The sequence below is a fragment of the Gekko japonicus genome, unplaced genomic scaffold (genome assembly GCF_001447785.1).
Source record: "Gekko japonicus isolate JY-2015 unplaced genomic scaffold, Gekko_japonicus_V1.1 scaffold91, whole genome shotgun sequence".
In the NCBI taxonomy this organism is placed as follows: Eukaryota; Metazoa; Chordata; class Lepidosauria; order Squamata; family Gekkonidae; genus Gekko; species Gekko japonicus.
The window spans coordinates 1,471,652-1,486,746 of NW_015172555.1; the positions used below are offsets into that span (position 1 = coordinate 1,471,652).

At 51.9% G+C, this 15,095-nt stretch overlaps 1 protein-coding gene across 1 annotated transcript in view; it reads right to left on the reverse strand.

Moving 5' to 3' along the window:
* Window positions 1–15,067, reverse strand: part of HS3ST1 (heparan sulfate-glucosamine 3-sulfotransferase 1) — a 31,510-nt gene extending 16,443 nt beyond the window's left edge. The window contains exon 1 of the mRNA XM_015421181.1: window positions 14,973–15,067. The gene's annotated coding sequence lies outside the window, so the exon portion shown is untranslated. The remainder of the gene's footprint in view (window positions 1–14,972) is intronic.
* Window positions 15,068–15,095: the final 28 nt, after the last annotated feature.

Below are 15,095 nucleotides of genomic sequence, written 5' to 3' on the forward strand. Positions count from 1 at the left end.
CTGGAGGGGGACAGAGATGCTGGGGCGAGGGAGAGGGTGGCCGCGCATTCTTCTGTGGTGTGCCTGCAAGCACCTGAGGCCGTTGAGGCTGGATCCCCATTGTTAGGGATCAGGTGCAGCATTTGGTCTCAGCACAAAGAAGAAGAGTTGGGTTTTATACCCCACTTTTCTGTACCTTAAGGCACCTCAAAGAGGCTTACAATAGCTTTCCCTTCCTCTCCCCACAACAGGTGGGGCTGAGAAAACTGTGACTGACCCAAGGTCACCCAGCAGGCATCATGTGGAGGTGGAGTGGGGAATCAAACCTCATTCTCTAGATTAGAGTCCACCACTCTTTAACCACCGCACCACACTGGCTCTCCAAGGTGGCCCCAATTATAAGACCCTCACATTTTCCACATGGAGATGAGTAGCAGTCACTGACGGAGGTGGAGAAGGGACATTGTATGGAGGGGGGGGGGGAAACTGCCCTTGGTACCTTGGGTAGTTTCGAGGGCAGAATTCACTGGTTTTGCTCTTTGCTCAGAATGTTACCAATTACAGCCCACATGCTTTGCCCCAAGCTAGGAACTAAGTCAACTTCCGTCTGCAAAGCCCCACTTTACATTTGTTTTGTGGTCACACCACAATGTGATAGAACACAAAGAATATCACCTGATCCTTAAGAGTTTATAATTAGATCCCATGGGCATGTTCCGCTTTGGGTGGCCCCTTCCTCTGTTGTGAGGCCCCTTCCCCAGGTACAAAAAAAGAGAAGAACGTCATTTGCCAGAGGACAATGTCTGACACCAAAGGGAGGTGCTATTACAAGAACAGACCCTTGGGATCCATCCCATAAATAGGGATGCCAGCCTCCAGGTGGGACCCGGGGATCCCCCAGAATTACAGCTCATCTCCAGACTACAAAGATCAGTTCCTCTGGAGAAAATGGATCATTTGGAGGGTGGACTCTATGGCATTGTGCCCCTCCGAGGTCCCTGCCCTCCCCAAGGCTTCATCCCCAAGTCTCCAAGAGTTTCCCAACCTGGATCTGGTAACTCTCCTGGGTTAAGAGAATGTTCCTGGGTTTAATCCTATCAAACTCAATGGATCAAAATCAGTGTCAGGAAATATTTAACTGGCTTGTAAATCATGCTAACATGGGGGGGGGGATCCTGTTCATTAAAGTTCTTTCGAACAGAAGCAGATGTCAGTTCCACTCAGATCACTTGTCAGTCTCAGAAAGGTCTCTCTGACATCTTACTGAACAATTATGTTCCCCTTCTAAAAGTGGGTGGGAATACTGTTTTCAGCCTTAATACGGATCAGCTATATCCTGAGTATGAACTTGTAATGTATTCAGCCTGACATGCCCGGACTTGCCCGGGCTGGCCAGGCACAACTCTTCAATAGCTTCACGTCCAAAGACAATGGGTCCGTAGGATCCTAGCTGGCCCAATCAAAGGGCCAGCTTCTCAGCCGGGAGACCAATGGTCGCCCGGTTACTGTAAATAGCCTATCGGGAGTAGGGGGTGTGTTTAGGTGTGCTTGGTGGCGGGTTTTCTGAACATATATAACCAGCCTGCGAGCTGGTCCCTTCGTCTTTGTCCTGAACCAAATAAAGGTATGCTTAGCTGAAATCACTCTCCGTCTGCATACTTTTCACTGGCGACGAAGGTGGGATCCACGACCCCATGAACAAAGACCCGGACGCCAAGACGAGCACCGCACCGAGCCCCGACGCCGAGACCTCCGGGAACCGCGCAGCGTCGCATCCCAGCTCTCCGGCAACCGCTCACCGCGCAGCTCCTGGCTCCGCTTCGTTCCCTGCTGACCCCGAGAGCAGCAGCGGCCCCCACAACGCTCCAAGAAGGCTTACCTGCTGAGCCACTGCGGAATCCAGACCCATCGGCTCCTCAAGGACTTAATCTCGCCCAAACTAACGAAGGACGAGTCATACAGCTCCTTAGTCCAGGCCCTGACCGACCATCTGGCTCCCAAACCCACGAAGTACGTGGAGCGGTTGGACTTCTTCGCAAGAGTTCAGGGCCCCAGCGAAACCACCTCCGATTTTCTGGCGGCGCTGCGGAGCCTGGCGACCCGGTGCTCCTTCCCCAGCCTCGACGATACCCTCCTGAACCAGTTCCTCGTCGGACTCCGGGAGCCGAAGCTGCAGAGGAAACTGGTGAGCCAGAACGATCTGAGCCTGGACAAGGCCATCCGGGAGGCCTCAGCATACGAACAAGCGCGACAAGACCGCCGCGCCAAGGCGGTCCACCGTACCCAAGTGAGCAGCGGCTCCGACGTCTCGGACCAAGAGGAAGTCCTGCAACTCCGACAGCGGACTCAGCAGCGACCAAAACACGCATCCTCCAGGACCAACAAGGCCCCGTCTCCAAGCCAGTGCGCCAGCTGCGGGGAGGGCCACGAACGCCGGTCGTGCCGTTTCCGGAATGCGGTCTGCCGCTCCTGCAACAAGGCCGGACACATCGCCAAGGTCTGCCGGTCCCAGGGACAACGACCGAGATCGGCCACCCACCAGACCACCGCGGAACTGCCCCTGGAGCTCCACACCGTGTCGTCCCACTTCCCACAGCACCAGGTCTGTAACCTGCCCCCCGACGGCCCAAATAAAATGCATGTGACGGTCCTCATAGAGGGAGCCCCCTGCACCATGGAGATCGACACCGGGTCGACCTACTCCATAATATCCGCGGACACGCTCCGTTCACTGTGTCCTCAGGGGGGGCCACCACTACAGAAGTCACGGGGTTTCCGGTTACGGGACTTTAACAAAAACCCCGTGGCGGTGGTGGGCTGGGGCAAGTTCCGGGTCCAGTTTCAGGGCTTCAAGGGCCAACTGGACCTACTGGTTGTGGACCGCCCCCTCTCCAGCTTGTTGGGACTGGCCTGGTTCAAGGCCCTGGGGCTCTCCGTTACGGGCATCAACCAGGTTGGAGCACAGGATTTCGGGGCGGTGTGTGCAGAATTCCCCCGCGTCTTCGATGGGACCCTGGGGCGGTACACGGGCCCCGCCATCTCCCTGGACCTAGACCCAGCGATACGCCCCATACGCATCAGGTCCCGGCTGCCCCCGATCTCCATGAGGCCGAAGGTGGAGGCCGAGCTTGATCGCCTGGTTGAGCAAGGCGTGCTAGAACCTGTGGCGTCGGCCCGGTGGGAAACCCCCATTGTCACACCAATCAAGCCGAACGGGGACGTCCGCATCTGCGCGGACTATAAATGTACCATAAACAAAGCCCTACAGCCCCACGCATACCCGGTGCCGGTAGTAAGCCAAGTGCTGGCGGCCCTGGCCGGGGCCCGGGTGTTCGGCAAACTGGACTTGGCCCAGGCGTACCAGCAGCTACCGGTGGACGCCGCCACGGCCGAGGCCCAGACCATTGCGACCCACAAGGGGGCCTTCAAAGTGCACCGCCTCCAGTTCGGGGTCTCAGTCGCGCCGGGGATCTTTCAATCTTTTATGGATTCCCTTCTTAAAGGCATCCCCGGAGTTCAGCCGTTTCTAGACGACGTGCTGATCGCCGCGCCAGACCCCTCGTCCTTCGCAGACCGTCTGAGGGCCGTTTTACAGCGCTTCGACGCGGCGGGCCTCAAGGTGAAACGGGAGAAGTGCCTACTGGGGGTGCCGCGGGTGGAGTTTCTGGGCTTCGCGGTGGACGCCGCCGGCCTGCACCCCTCCCAGGACAAGGTAGAGGCCATCACGCACGCCCCGGCCCCGAAGTCCAAGACGGAGCTACAGGCGTTCCTGGGCCTAGTGAACTTCTACCACTCCTTCTTGCCCCTGAAGGCGGCCGTCGCAGAGCCGCTCCACCGCCTCCTCGACAAGTCAGCACCATGGGTCTGGGGGCCTCCGCACGCCGCGGCTTTCCAAACAATAAAGGACCTCCTGGTCTCTAATGCGGTCCTCGCCCATTTTGACGAGGCCCTTCCCGTGGTGCTGGCGTGCGACGCTTCTCCCTATGGGGTCGGGGCGGTCCTGGGGCACAGACTACCGGATGGTCGCGAGGTCCCGGTGGCCTACTACTCGCGGACACTGTCGTCGGCCGAGCGCAACTACGCGCAGATCGACAAGGAGGCGTTGGCAATCGTGGCAGGGGTGAAAAAATTTCACCACTACTTGTACGGCCGTCCGTTCACGATCCTGACGGACCACAAGCCCCTGCTGGGCCTCCTCGCACCCGACCGGCAGACGCCACAGATCACCTCGCCCAGGGTGCTACGCTGGTCCATCTTCCTGGCGGGGTATGCGTACGACCTCGTCCATCGGCCCGGGAAGGCGATGGGCCACGCTGACGCTCTGAGCCGCCTGCCCCTCCCCAAGTGTGACCCGGACCCGGCCCCCGCGCTCCTGGTCGCGAGCCTGGAAGCCCTCACGGACCAGCCGGTCCATGTTTCGGAGGTGGCGCGCTGCACCTCCAAGGACAAGACTCTGGGGAGGGTCTTGGACTGGGTGGTGAGGGGGTGGCCCGAGGCCAAAGGAGACCCGGACATCACCCCGTTCAACACCCGGAAACACGAACTCTCAACCCACAAGGGGTGCTTGCTGTGGGGAAGCCGGGTGGTCATCCCCTCGCCTTTAAGGGAACGGGTACTCACCGCCCTGCATGAGACACACCCCGGGGTGGTGCGGATGAAAGCCCTGGCCAGGAGCTACGTGTGGTGGCCGGGACTGGACGCCGACATTGAAGGGGTAGTCAAGAGGTGCCAGCCATGCCAAGCCTCGCGGCCGGAACCACCCCGAGCGCCCGAGAGGGCCTGGGAATCCTCCCACCGTCCCTGGTCCCGCCTCCATCTGGACTTTGCGGGACCCTTCCAGGGCAAGCTGTTCTTCATCCTGGTGGACGCATACAGCAAGTGGCTGGAAGTGGTCCCAGTGCCCTCCACATCCTCGCAGGCCGCAATCCGGGCCATGTGGAGGATCTTCAGCGGCCAAGGGATCCCCGACACGCTGGTCACGGACAATGGGACCGCGTTCACCTCTGCCGAGTTCCAGGCGTTCACCAGGTACTACGGGATCCGCCACGTCCGATCCGCCCCGTTTCACCCCGCTACAAATGGCCAGGCGGAGCGCATGGTGCGCACCACAAAGGACGCACTTCGCCGACTGGACTCCACCGATTGGGACTATAAACTAGCCGCTTTCCTCTTCGGACAGCACACCACGCCACACTCCACGACCGGCCGCACCCCAGCCGAACTACTGCTGGGCCGTCGCCTAGCCTCCCGACTGGATCGGTTACACCCAGATCGGGCAACCCCGGAGGCCCCGGGCACCGAGACGTACGAGCCGGCCAGAGGGTTCTTTCCAGAGGACCCGGTGTACGCCCGAAACTACGGCCGGGGGCCTCAATGGATCCCAGCCCGAGTCATACGGGTCAAGGGCCCCCGTTCATACGAGGTCTCCAGCGAGGACGGCCAGATCCTCCACCGGCACATAGATCAGCTGCGCCGTCGCACGCTACAGCTGGACCCTGAGGATCCGGACGAGGACCCAGAGCCTGCCACATCGGCCCCACTACCGGAACCGGATCCACAGCCGCCTCTCCGTGAGGAACCCGAGGCACCTCACACCGTGGTGCCAGCCTGTCCTGCCTCCTCGGCGCCCTCGTCGGTCCCAGGCCCCTCAGCTCCCAGGGCCCCCGAGACCGAACCCATCGCTACCCCGGGGCCCCGACGCTCGACGCGGCCCAAGAAGCCACCCGCCTACTTGAAGGACTTCGTCTGTGGGTGCCTTCTGAACCAAGGGGGGAGGGGTGTAATGTATTCAGCCTGACATGCCCGGACTTGCCCGGGCTGGCCAGGCACAACTCTTCAATAGCTTCACGTCCAAAGACAATGGGTCCGTAGGATCCTAGCTGGCCCAATCAAAGGGCCAGCTTCTCAGCCGGGAGACCAATGGTCGCCCGGTTACTGTAAATAGCCTATCGGGAGTAGGGGGTGTGTTTAGGTGTGCTTGGTGGCGGGTTTTCTGAACATATATAACCAGCCTGCGAGCTGGTCCCTTCGTCTTTGTCCTGAACCAAATAAAGGTATGCTTAGCTGAAATCACTCTCCGTCTGCATACTTTTCAGAACTCTTGCAGAGTATATATTCAACACACGTTTGGTGAACCATTAGATTCTAGTTAAAACACCCCAAAACTCCTCCCCTGCACATGCGTGCAGACGAATACCATTTGTCGCTTGATCCTCAACAGGGGCAGCTTGGTGCAAATTCAGTTTGGCTTAACCCAGTTACTGATAAGAGTTCTCAATTAGTTTGGTGAGCAGAGAATCCCCCTATGTCTAAGTAAACATCGATGTATTAACTTCCACTGGGGGGGAAAACCTGCAGTTATATGACGTGTGAATGGTGGTTTATTGTACAACTACAGAATAAGCAAACTATAAAGGCATTTGTAAAAAAAAGAAGAAGCAAATTTATTGCTTGTTATCTAGGTTACAAATTTCCATAAGATACGGTTTCCTATTTAGAAACATAGGGTTGGATCCAATGGATTTGTCCCACTTGCACTTTTTGGAGGCGCATGGCACCTTCCCCCAACACAAGACACTCCTCCACCAGTGTCAGCTGAAGGGGCCTTTTGCTGGTGGGTGGGAACCCCTGCCACTAGCAGAAAAGATCCGTGGGAGCCAGTCTTATGGATTCTGATTCCCCATCCCCCTGGAATAGAGTTAATATCTAGCCAGGGTTTGTTGGCATGGCATGTTCTCATCAAAAATGTGCAATTTCTAAATTTAAAACATTCAAGAGCGCACTTACAGATTGAACTCTATTTGTGGCTTTAAAAACTGCCAGCAAGGAAACAGAACTTGTAGTGCAGCCAAAAGAACGAAAATACTTCCAGAATGTGTGTGTGTATAAAGAGAACCATTATTTTTATATACATATAAATGGATATACAAAGAGAACCATTAAGGCACAAATATTTTATACTAAAAACTATCAGGAAACTTTGTCACTGACCTATTTGTAGTTCTGCCTACAAGAAAGCTTTTGCTCTGCATTGATACTTGCTGGGTCTGGTGCAGAGTCCGACCACTTTCCGGTTTTCCACGCTTGCAAGCGAGGGGCTTCCGGGAAGCCATCAAAATGACACGAAGGTAAAAATGTCCCACCACCACCATTTGCACCCCAGCAACTGGTAACCTGGGGTATACCATCAGTGAATACACAGGTTCCATTTGTCTGTCATGATGACTAAATATGATTAAGTGGTTTTAACGGCCACTCCCTCTTCCTTTGGAATTGTAATTCAGGGTGTGTGTGGGCAGGCGGGTGGGGACACACCAGGGATTTCTAACAGGATTACCAGTGTTCTCACCAAACAACAACTCCTAAGATCCTTTTGGCCAAAGCCATGACAATTAAACTGGTGTAAAACTGTTACAGATTTGTAGCCAGGACTCTGCCCTTCATTCCATTCCTTAAAGAAAGATGTCGCTGAGGTCAGCCCCAATTGATTTCAGCGGGAATGTCTTTGACCTTCAATCTAAAGTGTACAGCTGTGTCAGTAAAAGCCCCTCCCATGAACGTTACTGATGCCTCACAGTGGGATACTTGCGTTGGTCACAGAGGGCTATTTCACACGTTCTCCTTTTAGGTAGACAACGAACGTCTATGTGCCAGAGAGAATGCCCCTTTAGGCTGTTGTGGAACAGTCTTGTGGCACCCTGAAGACTAACTTCTATTGTGACATAAGATTGTTGTCTGCAAAAGCTTATGTCACAATAAACTGGTTCATCAATGATGCCACAAAACTCACTTCCTGTTTTATGTGCACATCTGAACATGACCAACAGCATACAGACAGGAAGGCAGTACTGGCCCCCGATCCAGGACTAGGCTTGATATCAAATCTGGGTTTGCTGCCATCTATTGTCCGAAACAATCCTAAATATATGGATTCCTGTCTGGGAGGCGTTCCAATCCCAGGTGTCGGTGTATTTGCATACAAAAATATAACAATGCAACAAACATGAGATATTTTATAGGTACTCTTTTAAAAGTTCCCTAAGTAAATATACCTCGGATCACAGTCCCCCACCCCCCCGTATTTTTGACCACAGCCTGTACAAGCAGGAGGGCTCCTCCTAACTTAGGCAAAGCAAATAACATATCCTTTGCAAAAGTGTATCAAGGGTTATTATACAAGACATTCCAAACATGTTGATTTTACGGGCCTTTAAGAATAATTCTGGGGTATCAAGATACATTATTTATTTATATTTCTAGTCCGCCTTTCTCCCTGAGACACCAAGTGGATTAAACAAAATAAATCAATAGCATGATGATACATCTATATGGGGGGCTTCCAATTTGGTCGACGCCCGATAAAGACGCTAAAGGTACGGCTCCGTGGATTATTATTTTTTTTGGCTACTATCAGGACTTCTTAGCAATTGCTAACAACCTTCAACTTTCTAAACAATTTAACAGCTGTAAAGTTGAAGTGCTGGCAGAAATCCCAGTTTGAAGAGATAATAAGAGACAATAAGGATACTGCCTCGGCAATTGCAGGAGAGAGAAATACATGCAGGTTGGGGAACTTCCCAGAGAAAACCTCATAATATACAGTTTAATAGTCTATTGCTTTGGCTGTTGGAGACAAACATCAGAAAAGAGAGAATTTGATGATTAACACCTTAAGAGGGACTCCAATTTGCAAATGAACGTAAGGGAGGTTCTATCATAAGAGACTGTTTGGCTGATATTGGAAACATGGGGAAGAAAAGAGCATTCCCATTTGAGGAAGACAGCGTTCCCCCTCAACCTAAGCAAACTAAGCTAGAAGACTTTCTATGCATCTATATGATACATTGATAAATCAGTCAATGGCATGATACATCTAATATGCCACTTTACATGACTAGCAATTATAGGGATTATAGAAATTTGAAACAGAGCCGCCATCTGAACAAAGCGAAAGTATCAACAACCCGTTAAACAATGCAGAACATAGTATTATATCAGTAAGAACAAAGCGCATTTTTCCTGGATCAATCTGTTGCAAGGCAGCCCTATTTCTTTTACAGAAACGCCCTCTTGAACAATTCTGCTTTGCATAGTTTGCAACACGCCAGGAGTGTGGGAGTCCTCCTGACCTTTGCAGACGGGCCATTCTAACAGGGTGGGAGCCACTACCAAGAAGGCCACATGTATCTGAAGAGGTGTGCATGCATACGAAAGCTCACACCTTGAATAAAACTTTGTAGGTCTTAAAGGTTCCACTGGACTCAAACTTTGTTCTGCTGCTTTGAGCAACACATCAAAGGTAGGGGGTTGCAGTTAGTATGGCTGATACAAACGAAATAGAAACTGCAATGCGTGCAAACACTATTGTCATTTAACAATCGATTACTAAGAAGTTACAAAGATAATACAAAAGGTTTCCTTATGTTTCCGATGATGTGACAAAATTCTCTGGAGTAGACCTTCCGTTTCGTAAAGAACTTCCTCCAAGCATCAATACTCATCAAGATGTGTCTTCATTATTTCATAGCCATTCCATAATGATTCATCAATTTTCCTCAAAGGGAGACCTATCCGATACTTTTTCAAAAACTTTTTCAGAAACGCGGGTTTGTTTTGCCTTGAGGAAAATTGATGAATCATTATGGAATAGCTATGAAATAATGAAGACACATCTTGATGAGTATTAATGTTTGGAGGAAGTTCTTTACGAAATGGAAGGTCTACTCCTGAGAATTTCGTCACATAATGTGAAACATAAGGAAACCATTTGTATTTTTGTATTATCTTTGTAACTTCTTAGTAATCGATTGTTAAATGACAATAGTGTTTGGACGCACTGCAGTTTCTATTTCGTTTGTATCAGCTTTGAGCAACACAGCTACCCACCTGAATCTGTCTACATGTATGGGCAGTTGTTGATCTTGCTCTCCAGTTCCCAAGGATCTTAAACACAAGCTTTTTCTAATCCGAGTACTTGAAAAAGCAAGAGAGGCATGACTCATCTGTATTTCTGCCTTGCTCCTTGACTCCAACAAAAATGAGTGTAATTTATAACTGTTCTTTTAATTTTTAAATATTACATAAAGATTCAGGCTTATCTGCAAATGAATGCTAAATGCAACATTAACATCTTAATCTTAAAGAGACTGAGATAAAAGCTTTTCTTGTTGAATCAAACGTTCTTCTAAGCTTGCTTAGGATAATAGTTCAATATTACAAGAGAAGTGACAAATGAATACTCTTTCGGAGCTCAGAAGAACCAGGATTGTAGAAACATTAGAAGTCAGAAAGGAGAAACCACAGTGAGGCGCAGCACTCTACTTCCGAGCACCAAGTGGCAAAATAAGCCTTCAATGGGGCCATCGGAAGCCTTCAGCTGGCTCTTGGTTCCACGCAGACTGTCGAATGAGAGCCTGGCCCATCCTGTGTGCCATAAAGCTGTCTTTTATGAAAACCACTGGGTCATCTAGTCAGTTTTATCTGGCAGCATCTCTTTAAAATATCAGGCTGGGAATCTTTTTCAGCTCCAGGACCTGAGATTCCTTAACTAGCAATGCCAGCCACTGAACGTAGACGAATGCTGCCAACCTTCAGGAGGGGCCTGGAGGACTCCTGGAATTCCAACTCATCTCCAGACTGCAGCAATCAGTTCCCCCGGAGTGAATGTCTGCCTCATAAGAACATAAGAGAAGCCATGTTGGATCAGGCCAATGGCCCGTCCAGTCCAACACTCTGTGTCACACAGTGGCCAGAAATACCAAGTGCTTTCAGGAAGTCCAGCAGTGGGGCCAGGACATTAGAAGCCCCTCCCACTGTTGACCACCCCCCAAAGCACCAAGAATGCAGAGCATCACTTGCCCCAGAGTCCCTATCCAAACCTCGTGGCTAATAGCCACTGATGGACCTCTGCTCCATATGCTTATCCAATTCCCTCTTGAAGCCGCCCATGCCTGTGGCCGCCGCCACCTCCTGTGGCAGTGAATTCCATGTGTTCATCACACCTCGAGGGTGGACTGCATTATATCTCAGGGAGGTCCCTCCCTCCCCACACCCTGTGCTCCACAGGCTCTACCCCCAAATCTCCAGGAATTTCCCAACCCAGAGGTGGTAACCTTAACCTGGGCCTCTCTGAAAGCAACGGAAGAGTAAGAGCAGAACTGCATGTTAAGAGGCAAGCCTGGAGTCTCCCCCCCCCCTGCCCATTTCCCCTCCTCCCTGCAGCCCCTAACTTGTATGGCCTTTGTCCCTGAGGATCTGCCCCCAGGAGTGGGGAGGGAAGGGAAGATCAGAGTAAGAGCCGCAAGATACAATCCCCAGAAGGTAAAAGTGATCCTAATTGTGTAACGTAGCCAGAAAAGTAAGCAATGTATGACAACTGCAGCACCCAGGGGAAAAGAATGTCCAGAGGACCCTCTCTGTCCTGAGGCCTCACCTGACCGGGTGCGTGACTCAGCCTGGCCTGACCCTTTGTCAGTTTCCGGCCTTAAATGGTAATTTGCAGGGAACCACTCCCAGCCTCTCCAGTACACGGCCTAGTAGGTTTTCTCAACTAATTTTGCTTTAAGTGAGGACCAGATCCTGTGGTGATGGGGTTTTTGTTTTTTGTTTTTTTAAAAAACCATTCTATCCACAAACTAAGCCAAGTGCAGAAATACACCGGGGGGGGGGGGGACGACGCTCCCTTCCTACCATTTGTTTTCTAAGCATTTCACTGGTCTTTGTGGCTGCCAACGCCAGCACAGCATCTCTGCATCAATAGCTTTTTTACATTGCACTAGTACATCAGTAAGCACATCCAATTCTATGCCCTTCTTTGGTTGATGCAGCATACTTTACAGAGAAGCCACAAGGATCCTAGGAGGCTATTTCTCCTGGTGAGCGAAGAATAACTCTAGTGCAAAGACTGTCATCTGGACAGAGGGCCAGACAAATGGCTCAGGATGGCTTCTTCACAACTGACCACAGTGGGGTGACCACAGCCAAAATGCAGCAGTCCTTCTGCTGTCTGTTAGAACAACAGACACTTACTTGGCAGTTTATACCGCTAGTAGCATTTTCTTGTCATCAGGTCAACAAAATGCTCCATTGTGAGTGACATTCCCTTGAGCATTTAGCGGCACAATCTGACACGTGTCCATGCTGACTACTCCCACGCTTCAGCTCAGCTTTGACAACCGACGGGAGGATGAAGATACCACAATGCAACTGCTACTTTCCGCTTAATCATCATCACTACGGAATTGGCCAGCATCGGAGGCAATAGGATCTGGGTAAGCCCCAGTCTTCCAAACGTTACTGAGATTTGGCTGGAGTCATGAAGAAGCAATTTGGGTTGCATTCACTTCATTTCACCCGTGCATTGACTGGCCCTAAATCCGGTGGATTAAGACCAAATCCTGCCCCGCTGCAGCTGTATTATGCAGCCCAAACACACCTGAATAAGCCCCCCCCCCTAGCAGTCCGTGGTGCTGGACTGGATACTGTTAAAAGTGGCAGTGATAAAGTTAAGTCCAGGCACCCCTGTCTTTCTTGCTTTGCAAGCCTCTGTGGGCTGTTGTGATGCGAACAGTCACAGGTCCGCATTGTCTGCCGGCAGCTGCCTTCACTCACGGTCTTTTGCTGCAGATTTTGGCTTATGAACTTAAGCCTCATTGAAGGTCAGTATTACGGGAGGCGGCCATAAACTTTCCAAAAGGAAGAGTGGGACAGAAATCGGAATCACAGTAAAGGTCATGTCGGATGTGCAAAAATGCTTATTTCGGAATATCCTGTTCTAGGCAAAGTTGTGAGACTAATGCAAGGATGAGTGGCTCTTAACCGAAAGGTAGAAGAATTCCAAGAAAAGGAAGCCAGGGACTCAAGATGCAGCCAACGTCATTTATGTCCCTGTGGGTCGTCCTAACACTGGGGGAGAAGATTTTGAGCTGAAAATCTTCTCCCCCACCAGCTTCTCTACCAATAACTGAGTGTTCATATAGATTCCATATTCCCTCCAAGCTGTTGCTGAATGAACTGAGCATCTCCTACTCTAAGTCTGAATTCTGAGTTTTCTTAAGAGTCTTTGTTTTCCTCTCTCTCAACGTATCCTACTTGTCAGATACAAAAATTGGACAATCGTCCACTTTTCAAGAGTATTCTCTGGTTATTTGTAAGAACCAAGAGAGTTCTAATAGGGGTCAGCAAAAGATGACAGTTTCATACTGAGGGAAATGAAGACACTAATAACATTGGATCTGTTGGTTGCTTTAAATTTTCTGCCTACGAATGCCTTCCAGGCTTAATGAAAGGAAGGGAGGGAGGGCCGGACATCTTGCCAATTCATCAATTTGGAGAGTAGCTTGCCAGTCGGAGTGGGGATTAATGACATTAAAAATGTCATTAAAATACATTAAAAGCAATGCTTCATGTATTTTTCAGTCCATCTCACTTAAATGGGAAAGCCTTACTCAACTTCCCCTAGCTGACCCGGGAGCCCAGAAGGTTCTGCACTCTCTGGCCACGGAGCCAACAGGTTTCTCTCGTCCCGGATCTGCAGTGCGCTTTTGGAAGATGCAACTTTCAGGAAGACAAACTGTACAAGTTGCACTTCTGCCGCCCGCAGGCTCAGAATACTTCCTCCTTCACATGGCGCACAAAGGGGCGTGAGGCACAGGTAGGACAAAGCCCTTTTCAAAGGGAGCTGAGCTGGGAGGCAGCTCCTGGCCCACCTGGAATTAACACTGTTCTTGTCAAAACTTTTTTGAAAAGGGCCAAACCAGGCATCATGCCAGGAGACCTGCGTTTCACACAGCTAGTTTTATATTTTTAAAGTGTAAATAGCAGCTGATTGGGGTGGGATCTGAATGAATGCCATAGCACAGAGACACCTTTCTCTGAGTACAGAAAACTGTTCTCAGTCAACCCTACATTAACAGCAAGGGTTGGTTTTTGTGTGTGTGTGTGTTTTTAACTGTTGGGGACAATGTACAGGCACCAACAGGTCAAAGAACACCTCCACAGAAGCTCTGGGAAAAGTCCATGTGTTGGGGTGGGGGGGTCATTCCCACCCTCTGCATCCCCAATCCAGATCTGTTTATGACTGCATCTATTTGTCCTTTTAACAAGAGAGAGAGAGGCCAGTTCATGGATCTCCTTTTCCTCACTGCACATCTCCTGACGATGGCCCATCTGGGAACTGGGCACCCAACTCACTGGACCTCATGACCGAAGAGCTCACCTGGACCTGGACAGGCCACCCCTAGAAAGTTTACAACTAAAATGAGGTCTCCCCCCCCCCAAAAAAAAAACTACTCGACTCGGCTGTTCTCTGAGAGCAACGGATGCCCTTCCTCACATAAAATCACAGTGAGAGATCCTTCCTTGGCATCGGCAGGAATAACGGAGGGCCGAGCCACAGCTGAAGATGGGATCTCCAACGCAACTGGGGCAGGGCTATGTGGACCCAATCCCATGGGGCCAGAAGGGGGATTTCTAAAAAACAAATCGGATCGCTGCCCTCGCCCGCTCCAGGAGCGACCCCGCTGCCTGGGTCCCCTGGCGGGTCATTGGGTGGCAGGCGGTGAGCGCTGGGCTGCTCCCTGCGCCAGGGGTGCCAGTTTTGATGCAGACTTTGTCGCTCGCAAAGTAGAATTTTTGCTCACAAGGCTCCACAGCTTAGAGGGAACACTGCCTGCCACCCAATGGCCCGCCAGGGGACCCAGGCAGCGGGGTGGCTCCTGGAGCGGGCGAGGGCAGCGATCCGACGACCACAGTGCGGGGTGGGGCAGGCGGAAGGTCGCGGCGGCGCCAGCGGGGCAGAGGACGGCGGCCCCCGGGCGGCAGGAAAGGCAGCTCCGCGGAGTCGAGGTGCCAAGTGGCCCCGCAAAAGGGGCAGCCGGGGACGGGCTCCCCCAAGGGGAGCTGCGCGCCGACTCGCGATGCCCGTCCAGACGAGTTCCGCGTCTCTTCGGTGAGGATGGAGCCCCTCCGCCCGCCCGGCCCTCCTGTCGCCTTACCTGGGGAAGGCGGCGCGGCGTTGCCTGCCCGGCCGCGGGCTGCTCCGGCGGGCTCGACGGACCGGCGGCTCCGGCTGTGCCATCTGCCCGGGCGGCGTCCGGCGCGCCCCACCGAGCGCCGCG